The 12,358-nt window shown below is 38.5% G+C and overlaps 1 protein-coding gene and 1 long non-coding RNA gene across 2 annotated transcripts in view; both read left to right on the top strand.

Annotated features, from left to right (window-relative positions):
- LOC146394308 (cytoplasmic polyadenylation element-binding protein 4-like) overlaps positions 1-12,358 on the top strand; it is a 66,463-nt gene that overhangs the window by 24,470 nt on the left and 29,635 nt on the right. The window lies entirely within an intron of this gene.
- On the top strand, positions 514-8,785 carry LOC146394309 (uncharacterized). Its single transcript, XR_014836260.1, has 2 exons — positions 514-3,828; positions 4,635-8,785. It is a non-coding gene; the product is annotated as an uncharacterized LOC146394309 (long non-coding RNA).

The raw sequence follows: 12,358 nt of genomic DNA, 5'->3' as shown, positions 1-12,358 counted from the left end.
AAAGGATTAGATAGACATTTTTCTTCAGGGGATATTTAATGGGACATGATACGAAGTACCATAAAGAAGACATGGATCATGCAAAACAGCTAAATTTTACTTGGGTTCATAATCAAATTTCTCCTTCCTGGCAAATTACCATTCCATGGTATCCAGGGTCCTCTGGTGAATTGGGGGATCTTTATTACAAGTCTTCAAGATTCAGAGTCCTCCAAGCAGCTGCTCTGCAAACCTGGTGGGAGCCCTCCTGAATTCCTCTGGTTCTTTCTTGCTGTGTTTGGACGATACCAAGTAATTCAAAGCAGCATAGCAGGGGAGTGGCTGAGGTCTCTGGAGAGCAGAAAATCACCCTACTCCTAAAAGCCTCATGAGTAATGGAGTAAGGCACATAGCAAAGAATATGATTTAAACTTGGCTGCAATGAAGTAAGCGTGTGGCTATTTAGAAGCGAAGTGGTTTCCTCTCCTTCTGCATTCTCCCTTGCCTGATGGCTGAAATGGAACGTCCTAGACAGTCTTTCTCTTCTGCTTAGTTGTGCGATAGGATGGGACCTGGGCTTCTGTGCTGAGGTAACTTCCTTTGTGAGGAAGAAGAGGACAAAGTCGTGGGGCATGATTTCCATTGTATTACTTGTACAGGGTGTATTCTTAGTTTGGACCTGCTATCTCCTTTCTGGCTTACTATTGGTCAGGGTTCTTTAGATTCCTCACAGCCCTGTGTAGGCAGAGCTTACAAAGGTGTGGCTTTCAAACTGTAGGACTGTACTTTTCCAGGTGGAGGATTGCTGTTGTTTTCGGGTTTGGTTTTTTGGTTTGTTTTATTTTTAAAGGGGAGGAAGGGAAAGGAAAATACCTGGGGGAAACAAAATGTGTTGTTTGTGAACACTGATGTGCTCATAGCCTCGAATGGAAGTCTACCTTACTCTGACCTCTGAACCGAAACCAACTGGTTAGTACTAAATGCTCCTTCTACCTTGGCCAGATGCTCATCTGCCTGATTTTTGTATATAATATGTACTGGTAAGTACAAAGTAGTGGTCCTCTGTCCTCTGCTCTCCATGTGTTTGTGATAGAATATTGACCCTTGTTCTTACTTGTTCTGAAAATCATATAAGCAGTTGTCACAAAGGGGGAATTTGTCTTATGTCATCCATGATGTGGGTCCATAATTAGTCAAGCAATCTCCTTATCCTAATCCTGAACATTGAGCACAAAGAATCTTATTTGAGTCCATGAAAACTGAGTAGGCATCTTAAAACATTGTTACAACTCTGATTTTACCTGGGTGAGAGATGAGGGTACAGGGCGGGCGGGGGGAAAGTGACAGTAAATTTTTTTATGTTATTAGAAGGTTAAAGAGCCTAAACAGTTATTTCAAAGATGCTTTTAACTCATTAACTTTTTTGTCTTTACGATTGTATTGAGGCTCACATATTTTACAGCTATTGTGACTTAATTTTGCTAGACTCACAATCAAGGCAGGGAGTGGTTAAGGAATAAACTGTATGTGACAGTTAACACTTCGAAATAACCAAATCAAAAAACAAACAGCAATCAGGTAACAAAAAGTGCGTCTTCACATTAAGTATTGTGTACATTTAATAAGTACAGATATTACCATAATATTAGTTTCCATTTAGAAGTGAAATCTGAATAACATTTAAGTAGTAAGATTTTCAGACTTTGTCAACAGTTTGTCAGTGTAAAATATTAAGGCCTTCTCTGCAGTCTAAAAAAGTAAAAGGAGGTCCAGAACATTTATAGAAATCTATTTTTGTTCATGTACCATGTCCAAATTAATAATAGTATATTTTACCTTTTGATAATGTCACCTATTTTTGTTTCTTTCCTTCTATATTGTAAAATTCTATAGCGGTGACTTGCTGTTTCATTTCCTGATAGCTACTAGAGCAGCGCTATATGCTAATAATCTGCATTATGAAAGCCCTTTTGATTATGTAATAATACAATGGTGAGTTCTATGAAGGTCTTAAGACGTTCCTTGATCTCTTTATATAATCCTGGAATATGTTATTGCTGACTTTGAAGGAGGGGAACCAATGCCACCTGATTTGTAGCTGTCATAAAAATATCCAAAATTTTCTTTGCATTCAGTTTAGCAAGAGGAGGCACAGAACAGTTGCACAACTGAGCCACAAAATTATTTCTTCCTGGCATGCATGGGATTTCTACCTGAATATTGTATGCAGTTTACCTATCAGCTGTATATGCCTGATTTGTAATTTTTAAATATTCGACTCCTTGTTTTTCCCCCTCATGCTACTACTATGCTCCCTCCCAAAGTTAAAAGAGGGAAAAGAGTGAATTTGTTGCTGTTCAACAGTAAAAATTTGCAAAAGGAATACTTTTTAACTAGCTTTAAACTAGTTACTACTTTTCGAATCTGATTTGGAGATGGCCAGGCTACCTCTGGGCTTCATTTTTTTGTCTAGTAGATGGATTCTGATTTCAGCCCCACACCAGTGCACTCCATTCTAAAAGCAAGGCATTGTTTTATTCTGGGTATTACCTGGTAACCAGTCAATTAAGAACATTAGTGGAACTCTGAAGGGAAAGCAGTTCCATAATCTCTTTGGAATCCAACTGGGCTGATGCCAGTTGCTGTACACTGGGAAAACGGAGGAATCAGCCACCCAGAAGACCCTTTTTAGTTCTTGAGAAACCAACAATAAAGTGGAGCTCTTAATTCTGAAGAGCAATCATGATTAATTGAATTATAAAGGAAAAAAATCTAACTTCTGCTAGCTATGATTTTCCAAATAATAAATGCTGGCGTGGTTAATTACATAGAGATATTTAAATCAGCCACTTGGTCTCTGTATTATAAAAGATCAGAAGTCGTTAGCTTATATTAGATTTTCCCAAATTGTAGGAAATAAAAAGAGAAGCATTTAGGATTATATTAAGACCTGGTATTATCTTAAGTCAACCACTTCCCTCTAGATTTTGATTTCCTCACCTGTAAATGGAGGACTTGAATTTAGTGGTCTTTGAATCACTCTCAGCAGTTCTGTACGGTTCTTCCTAAGTGACAAAATTGAAGGTTTTTATGATTTAATGACGAAAAGTAGTGTATGGGTTTCCTGTGAGTTTGGGTGTGGCAGCATTTAATATTGAGTAGCGTGTAAGAAGGAATATAATCAGAAATCAGATTTATTCAGCTGAGTGAAGGCTTTGTTTCTAGACTGCATCTTTTCGAGATAGGCCTAAAGATACTATGTTTAGGAAACACTTATTTAAACTTGGCCTTATGTAATGTTTCTGCTCTCAATTTGTAGACCTCTTCAACGATGGGAATTATTTGATGGGGTCTATGAACCTGTTAGAACAAAGCATTCTAGAGAGATGATAGATTTGTCATGTCTGTTTGCATGATAATCTTTCAAAAGCATGTGGATGCTGATGTAATACAATTAAAACACATCCAGAGGTGTTGCTGAATTCATCGTAGCCTTTTATTATTAAGAGTTTTTGTTGTGGTTGTTTTACTTGTAGTCAATCCACTGGAGTGAGGCTTGAGAGCTTGTTAGGCTTTTTAGGGTGGGGAGTCTCTCTGAGATATTTTGATCAAAGTAGGTCTTAATAGTTATGAAAGATTATGAAACACTGCTGTAGAGAGAACTTCTCTAAATTGTTCAGCTTTAAATTCCTGCTATTAAAATGTTCCGCATTAAAAAGAACATTTAAAAAAGGAGTTTGGAGCTCCCGTCGTGACTCAGCGGGAAGGAATCCAACTAGAAACCATGAGGTTGTGGGTTCAATCCCTGGCCTCTCTCAGTGGGTTAAGGACCCGGTGTTGCTGTGAGCTGTGGTGTAGGTCGCAGACCTGGTGTTGTGGCTGTGGTGTAGGCCGGCAGCTGTAGCTCCAATTGGACCCCCTAGCTTGAGAACCTCCATATGCCTCAGGTGCAGCCCTAAAAAAAACAAAAATAAATAAATAAATGAAGTTTAAGAAATAAAAATAAAAAAGGAGTTCAATAGAGGAAATGAAGAAGAGGACAGAGAATGACAAAGTCAGTTACCCTATCCTAGTGCTAGATTATCTTCTCTACCAAATAAAACTTTGGAACTTTGTCTCTGGCATCTAAAGCCATCTTTCTGCCTTTTGAGGCATGCCAGGTGTGTGGACTGTTTAGGCTACATCTGGCACTTGGGGAGCCATGTGACAAGAGGGGTGCCCCCTGGAGTTGAGTAACATGGCAGCTCTTGTTAGGAGGGGAGAGGGCCTTCAAGCCACATGGTTTGGAAGTAACTTACGTTTTAGTTCCTGCTTATGTTCTAGTTCCACAAACATTTGAGCATATTCCATGTGCTGGGTAGTAGTGGACCACAGGACACATTCGATTGCTGGTCTGCATATTTCTTTTTTGAAGTAGACCTGGATATTCTGTATAGGAAGCAGGGTTAACAACCAGTTTCAAGGGAAAGGGCAGTTACCTCTGATACCATTTCTCTGCATTTTCTTCTTTGCCCCTTCTGAGAATTATCTCTAACTTAAGATTACTTACAGTAATCTTTCATGTGAATTTTTTTTTTTTTTTTTTTTTTTGCTTTTTAGGGCCACTCCCACAGCATATGGAGGCTCCCAGGCCAGGGGTCTAATCAGAGCTACAGCTGTCGGTCTACGCCACAGCCACAGCAACACAGGATCCAAGCTACATCTGCAACCTCCACCACAGCTCATGGCAACACTGGATCCTTAACCCACTGAGTGAGGACAGGGATTGAACCTGCATCCTCATGGATCCTAGCTGGGTTCATTAACCACTGAGCCACGAAGGGAACTCCCTCATGTGATTTTTTTGTGTGTGTGATCTCCGCTTTATAGCTGAAGAAACTGCAGTTCAGAGAGATACAACAGCTTTTGTAAAGTCACTCAGCGAACTGGTACCTAGCGAATCAAGATAGGAACACATTGCATCTGGTTCCTGATTCAGTAGCTTAGGTATTTATTGTGTAGTGTTTATGAGGGGAAACAAATGTTTAAAAAAAAAGTTTGTCTTAGTATACTTCGGACAGTAGGCATTCAGGTTTCTTAATTTTTGTGTAGGAGACTGGGGACAGAATTGAAAATGTGTATTTTATCATAATCTTCTGTAAAAGATCCATACCTCACACCTGCTGATTTCTTATCGAGAGTGCCTTTAGGGGGTGGAGGTCAAAATAGAATCACTGAGGGAGCTTTTCCAAGCTGGCTTGTTCTTTTTGCTGATTCTGATTCACCAAGTCTGTCATGAGACTTAAGCATATGTGTATTCCAGCAGTGATTCAGATAGACTGCCCTCCCTCCTCACCCCCACCCTCACTCCACTTTGAGAACCACTTCGGGTAGATGTATAAAGTCTAAAGCTATGGGGGCTGCTCATAAAACAAATACATATCAAGCAAACACTAAGTGCCAGGCACTATTTTAGGCCTTTGGGATATATCAGGAAATAAAAACTTAGACTCTTGGCCTAATGCAGCTTATCCTCCAAATAATTTGCAGACATCTTTGAACAGTCTGTTTATTTTTAAGGCTAATGAAAAGAGGAAGACTCAGTGCCTTGAGTACTGATAAAGGAAAATAGGACCTGGGCCTTTTGAGAAATAACAAAGGTGAAATTAGATTAGATGTGAAATCAAAGCTCATTCTTCGTTAAGATTCAGTAAAGTCATTAGGATTTACGTTAAATTAGAGATTAGCGTTAATGATAGGTATGTATGCAGAAAGCCAACCACTGACTTAGCTCATTGCTTTTTGGGGAGGGGCTCGTCTCATCTCTAAAGTTCTCCATCATCCATACGTAATTTAGCTTAGAGTCCCAAGGGATTTCATGAATTTGTCTTGATCTTCTTCATGTTGGTACAGAGAACCATTTCTCAAAATCGTTTTTACTGGAGTTCCTACTGTGGCCGTGTGTCTCTGCAACACAAAAACGAAGGCTAAATCCCTGGCCTGGCACAGCAGGTTAAAGGATCTGGAGTTGCCCCAGCTGCGGTGGAGGTCACAACCATTGTGGCTCAGGTCTGATCCCTGGCCAAGGAACTCCATATGCCAAGGGGCCAAAAAAGAAAGAAAGAAAAAAAAATCACCTTTACCTTTGGGGGAGTTCTACAATTATTTATTTTTATTCACTGGTTCTTTTAAAATATGTCTCTTATAACACATATTTCTTTTCATCAGCCTTTTTGCAAGGTAGGAGGATTTTAATGTACTGCCTTGGCTTTGTTTCTAGATTACTGAAAACTTTTCTAGTACCCATTGGTCTGTTTTTCCACTTTTCTTTCCGTTATATTATCTTCTTTTTTTTTTTTTTTTTTAAACTGACTTTGGCTGGTTTATTTTGGATAAAAACTATGCCTAGTTTTTTAAAGCTTAAAAAATTGCCATTAATCACTGGTATCATAACATCCTCTTAAGGCAAGTTATCTTGTTGCTCTGTCCTCTAAATGTAGCATCCAGAGTCAGAAGGCCTCTGGCAGGGATAAAAATAGCCTTCCTGCTGGCTGGTTTGTTGTTAGGTTTACTGGCAGTAGGAAATCTTTTGAATTCCTTAATTGGATCAGCTCTTTGCTAGTGTCTCTCTAGACATTCCCTTCTGCCTGAAATTCGTAAATGTTTTAGATCTTCCAACTTTGTACCTGCCCTGAGTCAAAGCAATCCTTCTACATGAAACCAACCTTAAGCTATAGAAACATAACCCATTGACTTATCTTAAAGATAAATGTTAAATTTTTTGCCACCGTGACAGTCTGTTTTTCAGCTATCATATCAGAATTGAAAGATTGAATCTGAGCTATTGGTACAAAAGGAAGATCCTCCTTGGCTTTTATTAAAAGTAGCATTTTTAAGCTGAATTTTCAAAGTTTTCATTTCCTAATATACTTCTGCTTCTGCCAGTTTGGCTATCATAAAAGTAAAGAGGTTTTTTTTCTCTTCTCTTCCCCGGCGAAGAATTATATCCCTGTTTGTAACTCAGAACATTAGCAAACTCGCTTCTCTGAAGCTGAAAAAATCCCCCCATAATATGGCCACTCCCTTCTCCAAGGTTCCAGTTTGGGTCTTATGTGGCTTAGAGGAATTTTTCCTTTTTCTTTCTCTCACAAGTAGAAAATTATTGATTATCTCTGGCTTAGAGTTGATGAGGGAAAGGGAATGAATATTAATTGAGCACATAACTCTAAACTGGGGAGCTTTTCTGGGCATTCTGCAAAAATTATTTCTTGAATTTCTTACATGTAAATGGAAATCTCTGTTTCTCTGAGGTTCAGAGAAACAAAGTAATTTGATCTAGCTCACAAGATGGGCTTTGTCCAGCTCTACTCTTTTCACTGCGTGTTTCACTGCGTGGCAGAGACCACCAGTTGCTGGCTTTGTTTTTTTCATTCATTCAGCAGCTACTTATTGAGCACCTTCTCTTCTCTAAGCTCTGAGTTTCGAGACCCAAAATCTGTCCTTAAGGATTTTGTCACCCTAGAGGAAGAGAGTTTAGAAATAGATAATTTAAATATGGTATAATAAGTATAAGGGGTGTTGTATGGAGCCCATAGGCCTGTCTAAACCAGAGAGCAGGTGGCTTGGGGCAGGGATTTTCCGTAGGTTGCGAGACCTGTGAAAGAAGCTACCTGGACAAAATTGTGGAAGCTTGAGTGGTGAAACAACATCGGAAGCAGAGAGAAAGGAAGGCGTGCCAGAGGAAAGAACCAGAAGTAAAAGTTAATGCCCCATCCTGCCAAAAAAAGTTAGTGGGCCAGTACTTCTGAAAGTCCAGAATACCTACTGCGAGAAGGGAAATGGCAGTGTGAGAGATGAACCTAGAGAGATAGGCAAGAGAATTCAAATTTTTTATTTTTATTTTTTACAAGCTTTTAAACTGAACATCAGATCTTTCTTGGAGAGGGGTTTTGTTTACTGTAAACTCTGTGTATGTATACTTTAAATGGCTCTTTTGGAGGGGGTAAGACTCTCCATCCAGTTAATGTCAGGCCCAGCCAGTTTCTTCTTCGTAATTTTGTGTGGAAACATCTTTACTGGAAGCTGGTTGTATCATAGATACGTTAAGGGGTAGAATAATGTTACTGATTATGATTTGGGGACTTACTTTTAGGCCAATAGAATAAATTATTAAAAGTGATAATCTTTGTATCATTAAATGATAGAACATGTAGAATACATTTTTATTTGTTCATATTGATATGTGTTCGGCATTTGTGTATGGATAAGGTTGGTATTCAAAACCTGATTTTTTTTATACATTTCTTGAACCTTGCTTTGCGTCATCCAGGACCCCACAGCGCCATCTTGCGGCAAGTCTGAGGCAGTGCTGGTAAAAATAGCAGATAAAGAAAGGCAGGTACAGCACCTCCCTTAAAAAATGATGTAATAAAATTCATTAATAAAAATTTTTTTTAATTTTTTAAAATTCAGGTTTCTGGTGTAGCATTTTAAAAAATAATTACTATAATCTATAAAAAATTTTATTTAGGGCAGTATAGCCTTGTCTTACTTAGATATGAACTAAACAAAAATAGCAGAAAGAGACCCAGGAGAAGCATTGCTGGTTAAACAACAGCAAATAATGTATACTTGTGTGTGTGTGTGTGTGTGTGTGTGTGTTTGTGTGAGTGTGGTATATCATATGCATAAAACTTTTCATCTGTTTTAGGAATGCACCTAAGTCCATGCTTATCCTTTTCCTATTAGAAATTTTTAACAATATCCACTGAAAACCTCTCCCTTTTCTTTGGAGTATCTAAGTTTGTATAGTGAGAGTCAGTAAAAATATATTCAGAATTTCAGAGTTCTCTTATGGCACAGTGGGTTCAGGATCTGGTGTGGTCACTGCAGTGGCATGGGTTCAATCCCTGGCCCGGGAACTTCCCTGTGGCACATCGTGGCCAAAAAAAAAAAAAAAAAAAAAAGGCATAATCTAAACATATGTGTGTGTGTTTGTGTATACATATACACACACACTCAGAATTTCATGCTTCTTGTCTGTCACTTTTCAGACTGCACGGCTTTATACTAGACAATCTTGCAGAGTTATCCCTGTGTCATGCCTTGGCCGATACCATGTCCCCAGCAATACTGGCACAACTCTGAAAAAGAAAAGGTCATAGCATGAAATCTAGTAGCACTGTAGAATGTTTGCTATTTTATGTTTATATGTTGAAATGGTAGCATTCTATCATTTTCTGCTGAATCACCAGTAGCAATAATATGTGGGTTACTTTTTAGAAAATAATTTATTTTACCTAATTTTGAAATAATAGATATACTGCTAATATTTTAGCGTATTTGCTTCTAGTCTTTTCTCCTTTCATCTCATTAATTCAGTTACTTTTAGTTAGTATCTTAAAAAAATATGATAGTACACACCGTTCTTTTGAGCACCTCCTCCCCCCAGTAATTCTTAGTCATTCTAGTTGGTAAATATTGGTCCTTTCCAACTCACAAATGCCTAGCATAGAATTGCCTAGTTGGAGTCTGAATCTCTTCTAGGCTGTAGAATTTGGTAGTGTAGTTCCCCAGAGTCACACTGTGTCAGTTGCCTATATTTGGCTAGGTTGAGTCATGTCACCAAATATAGTCTATGCCTTCTGCATGATGTATGTCAGGCTTCTGGCTCCAAATGCCACAGCTGGCCTCCAGAGACTACTGTGTTGCCTGTCATAGTGTCCCTTGAGGTTAGGACTGCTGATCAGGCAGTATTTCTTTGCATTTATAATACAATCAATACAAAGTTCCTTCAAGGACTGAATTTTATCCACTAAATACATTCACTTGCCTAAAATCCTAATGCCTTCCTTCTCCCTTAAGGAATTCAATTCTAAATGTGCTAAAACCTGGGCTATGTTTATAGGTAGATGAATCATCAAAAACCCAATCAAAGTTCCCGTTGTGGCTCAGTGGGTTAAGGACCCAGTGCTGACTCTCTGAGGATGAGTATTCAATCCCTGGCCTTGCTCATTAGGTTAAGGATCTGGCATTGCCACAAGCCGCAGCATAGGTCGCAGATGTGGTTCAGATCAGGTGTTGCTGGGGCTGTGCCATAGGCCTCAGCAGCAACTCCAGTTCAGCCCCTGACCTGAGAACTTCCATATGCCACAGGTGCAGCTGTAAAAAGAAAAAAAAGAAAGAAAAAAATGAAACAAACCACAAACACTGGATTATATTCTTTTATATCACTGATTGTTTTTAATTAAAAATTTTTAATTGCATAAAGAATTCTTAAAACCAGTTTTTAAGTGGTTCAGGGGAAAATAATTTCTTTTCAAAGGGACTATTTTGTCGTTTATTTTTCCACTAAAGGCAGTGTTGGTGGGATGATATGAGCCAAATAGAAGTCTTTCCTATTTAAAAAGGTAAAACAAAACAAAACTTTTTTTCAAAATCTGGAGAAGGAACACATGTATATCACTGATTTTTATTTTACTTCAGTTTATTGATTTGTGAAATGCTGGTGTTTTAAGTTCAGTAAATGAACTCATCAATTGCTAACCTGGTACCCAAACAGATAACTCCAGATACCTAGCTTAAACAAACAAACAAACAGAAACACCTCTAGTTCCTAAAGAGGGCTATTACTTAAAAGAGATAAGACAATTAGCCAGTAGCTGAAATGATTACCTAAGAAGGTTGACTGTTGCAACATAGAAATAAAATTTGGTGAGTGATCTGAAAGGGGGGTTTCCTTTTTGGTTTGAAAGGTGCCTTGGAAAGAGGTAAATCTGAAAAACAAAGATTGTAAAATATCTTCCCTCAGAAACAAAGAAAGGGAACCAGTGTCTCAGAGAGGGGGAGGGCATTGTCAGTAACCTAGCCATGAAATACAAAATGCAAAAAGGCTGGTGAAAATTGGTATCCATAGAGGAAAGAAGATACTAGAGCAAAAATGAAAGGGCTGCCAGGAGAATGTGAAAGGCTTGTAGAAGACTTTAAAGTCCCATGGCACTTGAATGGGAGCTTTAAGAGAATTTCCAGAAAGGAGGCGATATGTGTTATCTATAATAGAAGTCGTGAATGGATGAGTCTCGATATTTTAATTATAGAAAGAATTTATAGGATAGGGCCAGGAGGGTAGGGAAGCATTATGAAAGGTCTTTTTAAAAGGTGTTTGTTTGTTTTTTTTTTAAATGATACTGCTAATATTTTATTTTATTTTATTTTATTTTATTTTTTTTGGTCTTTTTGTCTTTTTTTTTGTTGTTGTTGTTGTTTTTGCTATTTCTTGGGCCACTCCCGCGGCATATGGAGGTTCCCAGGCTAGGGGTTGAATTGGAGCTGTAGCCACCGGCCTATGCCAGAGGCACAGCAACGCAGGATCCGAGCTGCGTCTGCAACCTACACCACAGCTCATGGCAACGCCGGATCGTTAACCCACTGAGCAAGGGCAGGGACCGAACCCGCAACCTCATGGTTCCTAGTCGGATTCGTTAACCACTGCGCCACGACGAGAACTCCTGCTAATATTTTAAATGAAGTAGAAAGCATTACTGATTGTTTAATAAAATATTACAGATATATTTGCTACTCAGAGGTCAGAAGTGATCCCAGCCTGACAGGACTCATAAGAACAGGTCAAAAAATAAAAACAAGTATCACTTTCAGAGTTAAACTATGAATTTTGCCAGTGATTCTTCAGCCCCTGTTGTCTTAACTGAAGGGTAGAATTACTGTATTTAGAATCTAAAGAGTAGAAAAAGTCTCAAAGGTTACCTTCCTTAGGAGTGCGGGTAGCATCTCTTTAGGAAGTGTGTGTTGAGGCAGTCTCTCAGAACTGAGTTAAGGGATTTTCGTGCCTTAACTTAAGTTGAAATATTCTTATCTGTCTTTTTAAAAGCTACCTCCAAAGGTGACTTTCTGATCAGGTGGAACTCGATTTGTTAAACTGTGCCAGCTATTTTGGGAATTTGTCTTTTGGAGTTTCATTGCTAATTATCTTTCCTTGGTATTAAATAAGAGGCATTATATAGTTCATATCGAACAGCCATGGTTTCCGTGGGAATGTTAGTGTTAAAAAAAATTAGACTATCTTAGAAATAATAAAACATTTTCATAACTTCAGTTAACACTGTTAAATATTTTTTTCTCTGTGTTGATGTGTGTCATCTTTGAAAAAATGTTTTGTGATTAATAAGAATGTATGAGCGATGGCTGTTAGTTTGTGGACTAGAGGGTTTTACAGCTATAAAATTAATGCAAATGTTCCATTACAGAGAGTCAGCTGCTACTTAAGTGATTCAGAAACAGTACTCCCTCTCTCCCTCCCAGGTTTTTAACAGTTAAAGTCATGCTCTTGTTCCAGCATCTCAAGTCTGTGCTTCTATACTTGTGACAGGTCATGTGATCTGAG

Source organism: Sus scrofa, unplaced genomic scaffold (genome assembly GCF_054392235.1).
Source record: "Sus scrofa isolate SSC_HxYL_T2T_F1_AM1 unplaced genomic scaffold, Sscrofa_HxYL_maternal_Yorkshire_Landrace_v2.0 dam_167, whole genome shotgun sequence".
Lineage (NCBI taxonomy): Eukaryota > Metazoa > Chordata > Mammalia > Artiodactyla > Suidae > Sus > Sus scrofa.
This window is presented reverse-complemented; position numbering and strand designations above follow the sequence as displayed.